The sequence below is a fragment of the Pristiophorus japonicus genome, chromosome 2, assembly GCF_044704955.1.
Source record: "Pristiophorus japonicus isolate sPriJap1 chromosome 2, sPriJap1.hap1, whole genome shotgun sequence".
Classification (NCBI taxonomy): domain Eukaryota; kingdom Metazoa; phylum Chordata; class Chondrichthyes; family Pristiophoridae; genus Pristiophorus; species Pristiophorus japonicus.
Genome location: NC_091978.1, coordinates 239,763,488 through 239,775,765, shown reverse-complemented (window position 1 = coordinate 239,775,765; position 12,278 = coordinate 239,763,488). Strand labels below are relative to the sequence as shown.

The 12,278-nt window shown below is 48.3% G+C and overlaps 1 protein-coding gene across 1 annotated transcript in view; it reads left to right on the top strand.

Moving 5' to 3' along the window:
* Positions 1 to 12,278, top strand: part of fras1 (Fraser extracellular matrix complex subunit 1) — a 757,390-nt gene that overhangs the window by 529,936 nt on the left and 215,176 nt on the right. The gene's annotated exons all lie outside the window — the stretch shown is intronic.

Sequence of the window (12,278 nt, the reverse complement as noted above, 5' to 3'; positions counted from 1 at the left end):
AGAAACAGCTGGAAATGCAGGCTGATCAGCATTTGAACAAAAAAGACATTAATGTTTAAGGTGCAACCCTTCATCGGAATGGTTATACCTGTATTGCAAAAGCTCTTTTTTAAAAAAGGCCTGATGAGGCCAAGTGAGGGAATGCTCAATACATACTTCTAAAGCTTCTCCATTAATTTGCGGACAGCCTGACGGAAAGAAAAAAGCAGCCAGTGTTAATTGTATTCAGGTGGTCTATATCAATTGGTTGATATTCAGGTGGTGGGTATTAATTGGGGACTCTCCTGTGTTCAAAGATATGGGAGCAGGCTCAGGAAGTGGGGAAATTTACCTGGGGGTGCACAGTATGTAGTGTGTGCCTCTGCAAATAAAGGCTTCTAAAAACTAGGCTTTAGTATTCCTACTGGATCGACTAGAAAGTAGGGAGAAGGGGAGCAATTTACTTACTTGTATGTGTCTCTGCAACACACTCACCCACCCATTGAGCCCCGCTCTCACTCTTCAGAGGCAACCTCTCCCTTTGTTAATATTATTGTTTCCTGTACCTTTTTTGAGCAGAGGGGAGAAGGCACCTCTGCCATCCTGGCACCATAGGGGAGGTGGATTTTTTCCTCTTTTTCTAAAGCCCACTTTGAAAGAAAAGCCATGTTAGGCTCAGGCCTAAAAACTGGGGGTGAGTGTAGACCTTAATTAACAGCAATGGCAACTCAGTCTTCGCCGGTAACGGTGCAAGCAAGGATATACGAGGGCATGGCAGCTACAGTCACTCCTGCGGCCCTGTCACCTTTCAGTCTAATCGGCAAAAAATACATGGGGTAAAAAGCTACACTCACCCCAACATGATCATCGAGGCTTGCTGAGGTTGTCAGCTCTTCAGCCATCGTTGCCATCTTGAAAATGTATGGGAAGGCTGTGTTCTTCCTGAGGTCTGAGCGAGCGATGTTCCTGGCCCTTAATAAGGGGCTCACGGTGAGTGGGACATTCATAAGAACATAAGAATTAGGAACAGGAGTCGGCCATCTAGCCCCTCGAGCCTGCTCCGCCATTCAACAAGATCATGGCTGAACTGGGTGTGACTCAACTCCACTTACCCGCCTGCTCCCCATAACCCTTAATTCCCTTATTGGTTAAAAATCTATCTGTGATTTGAATACATTCAATGAGCTAGCCTCAACTGCTTCCTTGGGCAGAGAATTCCACAGATTCACAACCCTCTGGGAGAAGAAATTCTTTCTCAACTCGTTTTTAAATTGGCTCCCCCGTATTTTGAGGCTGTGCCCCCTAGTTCTAGTCTCCCCGACCAGTGGAAACAACCTCTCTGCCTCTATCTTGTCTATCCCTTTCATTATTTTAAATGTTTCTATAAGATCACCCCTCATCCTTCTGAACTCCAACGAGTAAAGACCCAGTCGACTCAATCTATCATCATAAGGTAACCCCCTCATCTCCGGAATCAGCCTAGTGAATCGTCTCTGTACCCCCTCCAAAGCTAGTATATCCTTCCTTAAGTAAGGTGACCAAAACTGCACGCAGCACTCCAGGTGCGGCCTCACCAATACCCTATACAATTGCAGCAGGACCTCCCTGCTTTTGTACTCTATCCCTCTCGCAATGAAGGCCAACATTCCATTCGCCTTCCTAATTACCTGCTGCATACGCAAACTAACTTTTTGGGATTCATGCACAAGGACCCCCAGGTCCCTCTGCACCGCAGCATGTTGTCATTTCTCCCCATTCAAATAATATTCCCTTTTACTGTTTTTTTTTCCCCAAGATGGATGACCTCACATTTTCCGACATTGTATTCCATCTGCCAAACCTTAGCCCATTTGCTTAACCTATCTAAATCTCTTTGCAGCCTCTCTGTGTCCTCTACACAACCCGCTTTCCCACTAATCTTTGTGTCATCTGCAAATTTTGTTACACTACACTCTGTCCCCTCTTCCAGGTCATCTATGTATATTGTAAACAGTTTTGGTCCTAGCACCGATCCCTGTGGCACACCACTAACCACTGATTTCCAACCCGAAAAGGACCCATTTATCCCGACTCTCTGCTTTCTGTTAGCCAGCCAATTCTCTATCCATGCAAATACATTTCCTCTGACTCCGCGTACCTTTATCTTCTGCAGTAGCCTTTTGTGTGGCACCTTATCGAATGCCTTTTGGAAATCTAAATACACCACATCCATCGGTACACCTCTATCCACCATGCTCGTTATATCCTCAAAGAATTCCAGTAAGTTAGTTAAACATGATTTCCCCTTCATGAATCCATGCTGCGTCTGCTTGATTTCACTATTCCTATCTAGATGTCCCGCTATTTCTTCCTTAATGATAGCTTCAAGCATTTTCCCCAATACAGATGTTAAACTAACCAGCCTATAGTTACCTGCCTTTTGTCTGCCCCCTTTTTTAAACAGAGGCGTTACATTAGCTGCTTTCCAATCCGCTGGTACCTCCCCAGAGTCCAGAGAATTTTGGTAGACTATAACGAATGCATCTGCTATAACTTCCGCCATCTCTTTTAGTACCCTGGGATACATTTCATCAGGACCAGGGGACTTGTCTACCTTGAGTCCCATTAGCCTATCCAGCACTACCCCCCTAGTGATAGTGATTATCTCAAGGTCCTCCCTTCCCACATTCCCGTGACCAGCAATTTTTGGCATGGTTTTTGTGTCTTCCACTGTGAAGACCGAAGCAAAATAATTGTTTACGGTCTCAGCCATTTCCACATTTCCTGCCGATGGATCCTCTCAAGACGACTGCGCCACGAATAATTTTATCAACTCTCCCGCACTTTATCCCGAGTGAGCTCCTCCTCCCCATCTCTGTCAACTGAGGGAGGTAAGGTCGGGGATGGTGCAGATCTCGCTCGGCTTTAGGGAGGCTAGTCTCTGTCATGTCTTCTCCTTCTAGCGCCAGCTTTACATTCAGATGGCAAGGATGGTGGAGAGCGTCCGCACAGATGAAGAATAAACGCCTCTGGCCGAGTCCCCTGGAGAGCCTGTACGGTCCCATACCCATGCTTATTCTGACCCCATGCCCGCGAGTGATCCCGTGACCGAGCCCACACTCGTGCCCGCTTCTGCGGAAAACTTGCATCCCACAATCGAGGTCGGGGGCCAGGAACACAAGGCAAAGGCCTTTGCCTACATGGAGATCTTGCTCCCTCTGCATCTCTCCGGGAAGAAGAGAGAAAGGCGCCGCTCCTTGGAAGTGGAGGAGAAACCATGTCCCTTCGTGGAAGAGGAGACTGCACTCGTCGCGGGTTCTGCGGACATCACCACCTTGCATAGTTGGCAGGAGTCGCCCATCCCTTGGGAAGGTGAGACAGATCCATCTGTCCAGCCTGTGCCTCTATGGGGTGGGAAGGAAGCCCAGCCAATGGGGTGCCCAAAATAACACCGTCACTCATCGCTGAGCTGGGCAATGGAGGCTGGGGTGGGCAAGGTAGAAGAGGCTAATCTCGCCCAGCTACACCCTGACATCTCCCGGGCGTTGCTCAACCTGGTCGACGATTTTACTGGAAACCCCTTGCCCATTCAGTCAGTGGGTGATGGCGGGGAAGGGGAGCTCCCTCTTCTCCGTGTCTCACTTTTGTGCTGGAACTTGGGATCTTCCCCCGGTTTTGCTATATAGCCTGAGGTGGACGGGAGCCTGAACTGCTGCTGCCCTTTGACCCAAGTCCCCTGGAGGAGCCCAAGGAGGAATCCTCTGCCATCGATCCTGGGGGTGTGATCGTGACAGAGGTGGGACCGGCTGGTGCGGCTGAGCCATTCGCTGCATCCTGTGTGATGCACTGGTCAGCTGCTGGCGACGACCTCCTGGAGGAGGCTGGCGACTCGGTGGAGGGTATGATTTGAAGTTCATCACCAGTGAGGCGGTGGATGCCCTCATGCTCCCTACTGAGTGTCCCCTAATCCCTTTGCAGAGCTCCAGGAATTTCTGGTTGGTTGCCTCGATCGTCGCAGTAAAGTCCAACTGGCCCTCGACAGATGGTCGGAGCTAGCACGGTTCATCAGGTCCATTCGCTCTGCTGCTGAGACCCTGAGCGTGGGCAAGGGCGTGAGCCACCATAAGCTGCCCCGGCTCAGGACATTCCTCACTGGGCAGTTGAGGGAGTAGAGGGTAATGAGAGATTCCGCTCCCTCCCCACAGTAGGTTTAGAGGTCGCACTATGCTTTTGTCATAGCCAGTCTCAACATCAATGGCAGCAGAGAGGCGCATCGCAGATTTAAGAAGGGAAGTATGTGCTGTGCTCCTGCAGGAACCCCACACCTTTCAGGGAGATGAGGCGACGTGGCTCCTGGAATGCCAAGGAGGGGTCTACATGAGCCACCTCGCTCCCATGTCTTGTGAGGTGGCTATCATGCTGGTCCCACATTTTTTTCTGGAGATCTTCGGGGTCAAGGAGCCAGTGCCAGGCCGCTTGCTCCATCTCACTGTTTGTCTGGGGGGATGTGCCGCTCCACCTAGTGAACGGGTACACTCCCCGGAACGGTGCGCAGCAAGTGCGCTTCTTTGAAGAAGCATCTGCTATTTTAGGCTCCATTGATGCCAGCGAGTGCATTATCCTTAGGGGGATTAGAACTGCACCCTCGAGGAGAGGTATCCCTCTGGTGCCCCACGCAGCATGGCAGCGATGCGGAAGTTGAGTGACCTGGTCAGGTCCTTGGATGTCCATTGAAATCTCCATCCCGACTCCAGAGCTTTCATTCACATGAAATCTGGAGGAGGAAGGTCCAGAAACAACTGCCTTTACTTTTCCCGGGCATACGTCTCCCACGTTATGGTGGCTTCCATGTGACCCGTGCCATGCTGGGACCACCACCTGGTGTGGGCGGAGCTTTCTTCGCTCCGCGCACGGGTAGGGTCTGCCTACTGGCATTTTAACAGACCTGCTGCTGGAAGATGAGCGGTTTCTGGATTTGTTCCAGCGATTCTGGGCCGACTGGAGAAAGAAGCAGGGGGGCTTCCCCACCTTGAGACAATGGTGGGTCGTGGGCAAGACTCGCGTCCATCTCTTGTGTCGGAAGTATGCCAGGAGGTCGACCAAGAGACGGAAGTCCCGGATCAGGCAATTGGAGAAGAAGGTGCTAAACCTGGAGTCCTGTCTCGGTCAAGTCGTCAAGGACCCAGCCCTGTGGAATGTGTATGAAGAGAAGAAGGGAGCGCTGAAGGACCTGCAGCTCATCAGGTTCCGAGGAGCATACGTGAGGTCGCGGATCCAGTTCCTCCAGGCCCTGGACCGCAGCTCCCCTTTCTTCTACTCGCTGGAAAAAAGACATGGGGTCCATAAGCAGCCCCATGGGGCTACTGGCCGACAACGGATCCCTGGTCTCAGATCCGGAGGCCATCAGTGCCATTAGGATGCTCTGTTCTCTCCGGGTCCATCCAGTGAGGATGCGCACAGAGTTTTGTAGGAGGACAGGCCGGAGGGCACTGAACAGCTGGATGCTCCCTGGCGGAGCTGACCAATGCCCTCAGGCAGCTCACAAGGAGCAAGTCCCCGGGACTGGACAGGCTGACCGTGGGACATCCTGGGACAATCACGCGTGGGTCCTGAGGGCAAGTCTGGTGACCGATGAGATGCCCTTCTGTTGCCGTACTGTTGCTGCCCGAGAGAGTCAATCTCCGCCTACTTAAGAACTGGCGCGCGGTCTGATTTGCTTTAAGTTTAATTTAAATTTGGATTAATTTGCGATTTATTGGTTGTGCATCTTTAAGAGGGGCCACTTGCTTCCTTTTTAATTGGTGATGGCACCAACCATCAATCACTGAAATCAACATAAAAGGTGTAAACGACTGAAGACAAGGCTCTCGTATTCTATCCTTCACCACCTGGCTATCTGATTTTTACAACCAGTATTTTATATCCATCAGTTTTTTTCCTCATGCCCAAAATTCATTTTGTCAGTAATTAGCCTGTGATTTAATTATTGATAAGTAAGCTTGGTAATAATTAAGGAGGAGTCTGTCACACCTCACCCACCCATCCAACAGCTAATTAGCCAGTTCATTCATATCATTAAACTACAGAGAGTGCTAGAAAATTAATCAAAATGTCATTCTTCCCAATTCCACTATCACTTTTCCATCCTTCATTTCAGGAACACCTCAGTGGTTGGTGTAACAGGAGTTATCTGGATAAGATTATTGGACATCTTTAACGTAAAAAATAAATGCTTCAACTTATTGGATATTAGGAGTGAAAACTTCGGCATACTTTATCCTCTCCCAGCCCGTCCAAGAACAGGGTGCTAGATTAAATTGTAATACACTTCTACGTTGGCAAATAAATATGGGTGTACAATTCTGCCACCAGTTTTAACAGTGTAAACACAAGAAGTCAACATATAGAGACCGTCTCCTGCGTTCCGAACTAATCCAATAGCAATGTAAAATCATTTTGTAATGTTCTGGTGCCACCCTGACTGAGACCATACGGCACAGCACAGATTGGGGATATAGGGCTCAATTTTCCCAGTGATTTGCGCCATTTTTTTTGGAGCAGTCTGTTCTTTTTGGCCTGTTGAAAAACCACAGTTTCCCCAATCAATTTACACCAGTGTAATTCAGTTAGTTACGATTTTTTTAGGTCAGTTTTTTTTTTCAGCCAAAGGGGGCGTAACCAGCTACCTACGCCTATTCCGGCCATTTCGGGAAGTTTGACCAGCTGAGAGTTACTCCAGTTCTGCTTAGGCCAACGTACGTGGCCTCTCCAGAAAAACCATCCGGAGAGTTAAAGAAATCGGCGCAGGTATGGAAATCGCGCCTGAAGTGCTTGCTGGTTCGGTCCGATTCTCGGTCCCCATTCTCCCGGTCCAGTCCCATTCTTGATCCCCGGTTCACCCTAGAGAGAGAGAGAGAGTGGGAGACTGGGGACCGAGAATGGGACCGGACCGGCAAGCCCTTCCAGCAGGGTTGGAGGTAAGTTGCTGCTATGTGTTTTTCAATGATTTTACTGTGTTAGGAGGTGGCTGTATGTTTCACTTTGCAGCCTCAGCTCACATTGGCTCCCTGGTTACCATGGCAGCCCGATCTTTTTGGCACAGATCAAGGCTCCACCCCCAAAACTAAAGGTCGGGTTATGCCATGCCAAAATGAAGAAATCCAACGAGGGAACTTGGAATATTTTTTTCAAAAAAATGCTTTGGGTAAAATTGAGCCCTTAATTTGGGATTGTACTGGTTGTATTCCCCAGTATCACCCCACGTGGTGCATTGAGCCACTGATGACAGTTCCCATTTTTATTTTGTTCAAATATTTTACTCCTTTTCAACAGTTCCTTTTTTTAAAAAAAAAGTTTCTGTTTGAAAATTATTTTTAAAAGTGTACAAAATATGCATATCTGAGAAGTTTCAGACTTGGGCTAATGTTGCTGTCGAGTGACGAAAAATGATGCAACAATTTTTGAGCTAAAATGGAGATTAAAAGTAATTGTGGGTCATTACAACAACAACAACAACTTGCATTTACATAGCAGCTTTAATGTAGTAAAATGTCACAAACCGTTTCACAGCAGCGTTATCAAACGGAATTTGACACTGGGCCACATAAGGAGATATTAGGACAGATAACCAAATGCTTGGTCAAAGAGGTAGGTTTTAAGGAGCGATTTAAAGGAGGAAAGTGAGGTTGAGGTTTAAGGAGGGAAGTCCAGAGCTTAAGGCCTAGGCAGCTGAAAGCATGGCCACCAATGGTGGGAGCGATTAAAACAGGGGTTGCGATGAGGCCAGAATTGGAGGAGCACAGAGATCTCGGAGGGTTGTGCGGCTGGAGAAGGTTACAGAGATGGGGAGGGGTGAGGACGTGGAGGGATTTGAAAACAAGGATGAGAATTTTAAAATTAAGGCATTGCCGAATGAGCACAAGAGTTATCTGGCTAAAAGTATTGGACCTTTATTGACGCAGTGAACAAGACAATTTGTTATGTGGGTTGTAGTTGTTTCCTTCTATTTTATCTATACATATTGTTAAAAATAAGCATTGACATTATAGATATCTAAGAGGAAAAGGAAGTACGATACAAAACACTTCTATGGACCAGTTTATTTAATTTGAGCTGTCTCAATCCTTGAATGGATGTCGGCTGCAGAAGCACAACAACATTTTAAATATTTTACATGAAATGAACCTGCAATCCAATTTCCGAAGCAAAAGGATTTACAGAGGCTTTCGGCCTGAGACTTCATTGCAGATAAGTGCAGGGATTCCAATCAAGTGCGATAACCTCAGCTGTTCAGGCCACACTGGAGAACGCAGTAATGTAGAATACAATATCCATAGGAACCATCAAAAGCTCTTTGATTAATATTTATATGGAGTGTCTTATTATTAGATCAGATGTTTAAAGCTGATTTTCCATTTTGTTGCAAGCCACATTTATATTGAATTTAATTTTGCAACAAAATGCAAACTCATTATGTTTTGTATGGAGAAAGAGTCAGACTGAACACTGTGAGCTCAAAGTAAAGTGTGATCTTAGTCTTTTATTGCAGGTCTCCAGAGTGCCTCTCCAACCTGTGAAGCCTTCTTAAATACCTGTGCTCCCAAAGGATTATGGGATCCCTTGGGACTCTGGGGAATGAGCCCTCTGATGGCTGTACAGAGTAAATATAAGTCCACATATATAACAACATTCCCCCCCAAAGTCAATAGTGTAACTATTTACAATGTGAGTCGACCTGGGGCCCTTCTTGCCCTGGTTGAGTGTCTCAGTGTAAAAGCTGGTGTTGTTGAATCATTTGTTAGGCTCTCGCTGGACTGCTATGCAGCCTGCCTTGCTGGGCTGCCTGGTGTGTTGGGCCCTGCAGGGCTGCTGTGGATGATGGGTTCTGCTTTGTGGTCAACCGTGGTGTCAGTTGCCACTGGTGTGTGTGTTGGGGGATCAAAAAAGATAGGGTCCAAGGTGGGTTGCTCAGGGTAGTCCGTGAATCTGAGTTTGATTTGGTCCAAGTGTTTCCGGTGAATGAGTCCATTTGAAAGTCTGACCCGAAACACCCTGCTCCCCTCTTTGGCCACGACAGTGCCGGGAAGCCACTTGGGACCTTGATCATAATTTAATACATCATTGACTTCAATCTCGTGAGACACATTTGCACTATCATGGTTTGCACTTTGTTAAAGCTGCCTGCTCTCTACCTGTTCATGTCGATCAGGGTGGACTAACGAGAGCCTTGTCTTAAGTACTCTTTTCTTGAGCAGTTCAACAGGTGAGATCCCACTGAGTGAGTGTGGTCTCGTGCGGTAGCTAAGCAGGACTCGGGATAGGCAAGTCTGCAGTGAGCCTTCAGTTACCCTCTTCAAGCCTTGCATGATGGTTTGCACTGCTCTCTCTGCCTGACCATTGGACGCTGGTTTAAACGGGGCAGATGTAACATGTTTGATCCCGTTACGGATCATGAATTCTTTGAACTCGGCACTGGTAAAACATGGCCCGATGTCGCTCACCAGGACATCGGGTAAGCCATGTGTGGAAAACATGGCCCGCAGGTTTTCAGTGGTGGCAGCGGACGTGCTAGCCAACATTATCTCACATTCAGTCTGTTGTGTATGCATGTCTGTTTACAGTGTGATGTCTGTAACACTGTTATGCCACACTGAGTGTACCCTTATACTGTACACACCTTACCGGTACACCAGAGGGTGCTGATGCTGGAGACCTGGGGGTTGCCTGCACACGGCAGGTAACCCAGTATAAAAAGAACTCACAGCTTGTTGTCCTCACTCAGGAGTTGCTAATAAAGGACTACAGGTCTACACAGTTTAAGTATCATACCCTGCCTCGTGGAGTCATTACTAAAGGTGCCTACATACACTACAACTGGCGACGGGAATACGATGTCACGAACCACACGCTCGGCATGTCGAATCTCAGCATCTTTCAGCAATTTACCGATCGGGAAGATTGGGACGCTTTTGTAGAAAGATTGGAACACTTAAGGAGACTGGCTGCACCGTGCGACTTTGGTGACCACTTAAATGAAGCACTAAGGGACTCTAAACTGGCGAGCGCAGTGCACCGCATTGATACTTCTAAGGGCAGAAACGCTGCCCCGGGTCCCGCAATCCTGAGTCCGCCACATGGGGCAAACCGGCTAGCCCCGTGCTGTCGCTATGGAGGAAACCACAGGGCCCCCCAGTGCCACTACAGAGACTATGCGTGCAAAGAGAAAAGGCACCTTCAAAGGATGTGTAGAAAAAGCTTTACTCACCGCATCTCTGATGAGTTGGCTGATCAACAGGGCTCTGACACAGAGGAAGGTGAAGTTGCTTAACCCCTGGAAGCAGAGTATGGAACTCATACCTGCTCCACCGAAAGTTCTCTGTGGACAATGAAAGTAGATGTCGACGAAGTCCCAGTTTCTATGGAGAGCGACACAGAGGCGAGCCAGTCTGCGATGAACCAAGCGACCTTTAAAGAACTTTGGATGAATCCCATCAATCGACCACAACGGCAACCTGTCCAAGCGAAGCTGCTCCCAGGCCTCCGGGCTCCGGCAATCGACCTCGAACATGGATCCATCACTGCATCCCGAGGTTCCACTGTCCAGCTCGACTGCCCACAGCATCCCAGCAAAATCTCCAAGACCGAAGATTCAAACTCTACTTTCTGGGCCGAGGCAGCACTCCAAGAGGTGAACGGCGTCGAAAGAAATGGATTCCCGATGTCCAGGGTCAAACCTGTGGAAGGAAAGAGCACCACAGCCTACCTGCAGCAGAAAATGGCAGCCGCAGCACAAGGAGAAAAACTTGTAATCAAAATGGCCACCGCCATGCCACCAGTGAGCATGAAGGAGCATCACGTGACACCGAACGGCCAATCGGATTTGAAGGCTCCCCTAAAGGAGACCGGTAACCGAAGACATTTAAAGGGGAAGTTTCAACTATTTGAGTACACGGACATTAAAGCTAAAGATGCGATTAAAGGGTGCAAGTATGAAAATGTATGCAATGTAACCATGAATTGTGATGCTGGTTTAGCTAATGTGACTAATGAGATGAATGCAGGTGTCAGTAAGGTTAAGAACAAGTTTGTTATGCTTAACAATAATGATAAAAAATGTGAAATGCCTAATGTAACCATGTCTGTTGAAACCAGGACATCCAAAAGTGATTCAAATGCTAGAATGTATAATGCAAGTTCGACTGGGTGATCCGAGTCAAGGTGTCATGTATACCGGTTGGACATTGGGTCCTACAGGGACCATGCGGCCCGGCGACGACTCCACAGCATCAAGGTGTCATGTATACCAGTAGGAAACTGCCAAAGGACATTGGGTCCTACAGGGACCATGCTGATGCCAATGGAATCCCCCTGTGGGAGAGCCCCAGGTCCAGCAGGCTACCTGACCATGTAGCCTGGACGTTTGGAACGAATGTGATGCTCCTTGCAGGACACACACACAGGCAGTGGGAGCAGACCCACTAAAGGGACAGTGGTCAATGGGCAGCCCAGCCACCACCAATGGCAACCTGCACCAGACCAGCCCTACAACCCCTGGCCACCAGGGCCAATACCCTCCAGCTTCCCTGGCAAACCCTAGGATAACCTGACCCTCATCCCAATTGGTGGACGAGGAACCCACCCAGTCTTGTGGCCCTGCCCATCACACCACAACTACCCACATCACAGTGTATATGCACCACCCACTGCTGCCATGGCTACCCCTTGAGCGATCCCACAACAGTGACACCCACTTGGTTTGTGTGTGAGGGAGGGGAAACATACGAGGCCAGCCTCAAGCACAGGGATCACACCTGGCAACCACACAACCCTCACCACAATCTACCACTGATCACCTCCCCTGGTCATGACAATAAGGATATGGAAAATGCACAGCGGGGAGTATTGTTGTGTATGCATGCTTGTTTACTGTGTGATGTCTGTAACACTGTTATGCCACACTGAATGTACCCTTATACTGTACACACGGCAGGTAACCCAGTATAAAAAGAAACTCACAGCTTGTTGTCCTCACTCAGGAGTTGCTAATAAAGGATTACAGGTCGATACAGTTTAAGTATCATACTCTGCCTCATGGAGTCATTACTAAAGGTGCCTACATACGCTACACAATCTACTTGGATTACGCGTCTACAACCACAAAGAACATTTTACCCAAGAACAGGCCTGCATATTCGATGTGTACCCTAGACCACGGTTTGGAGGGCCAAGACCATAAACTTAGTGGCGCCTCCCTGGGTACATTGCTTAACTGCGAGCATGTATTACATCTGTGAAAGCAGGACTCTAAGTCCGTATCGATA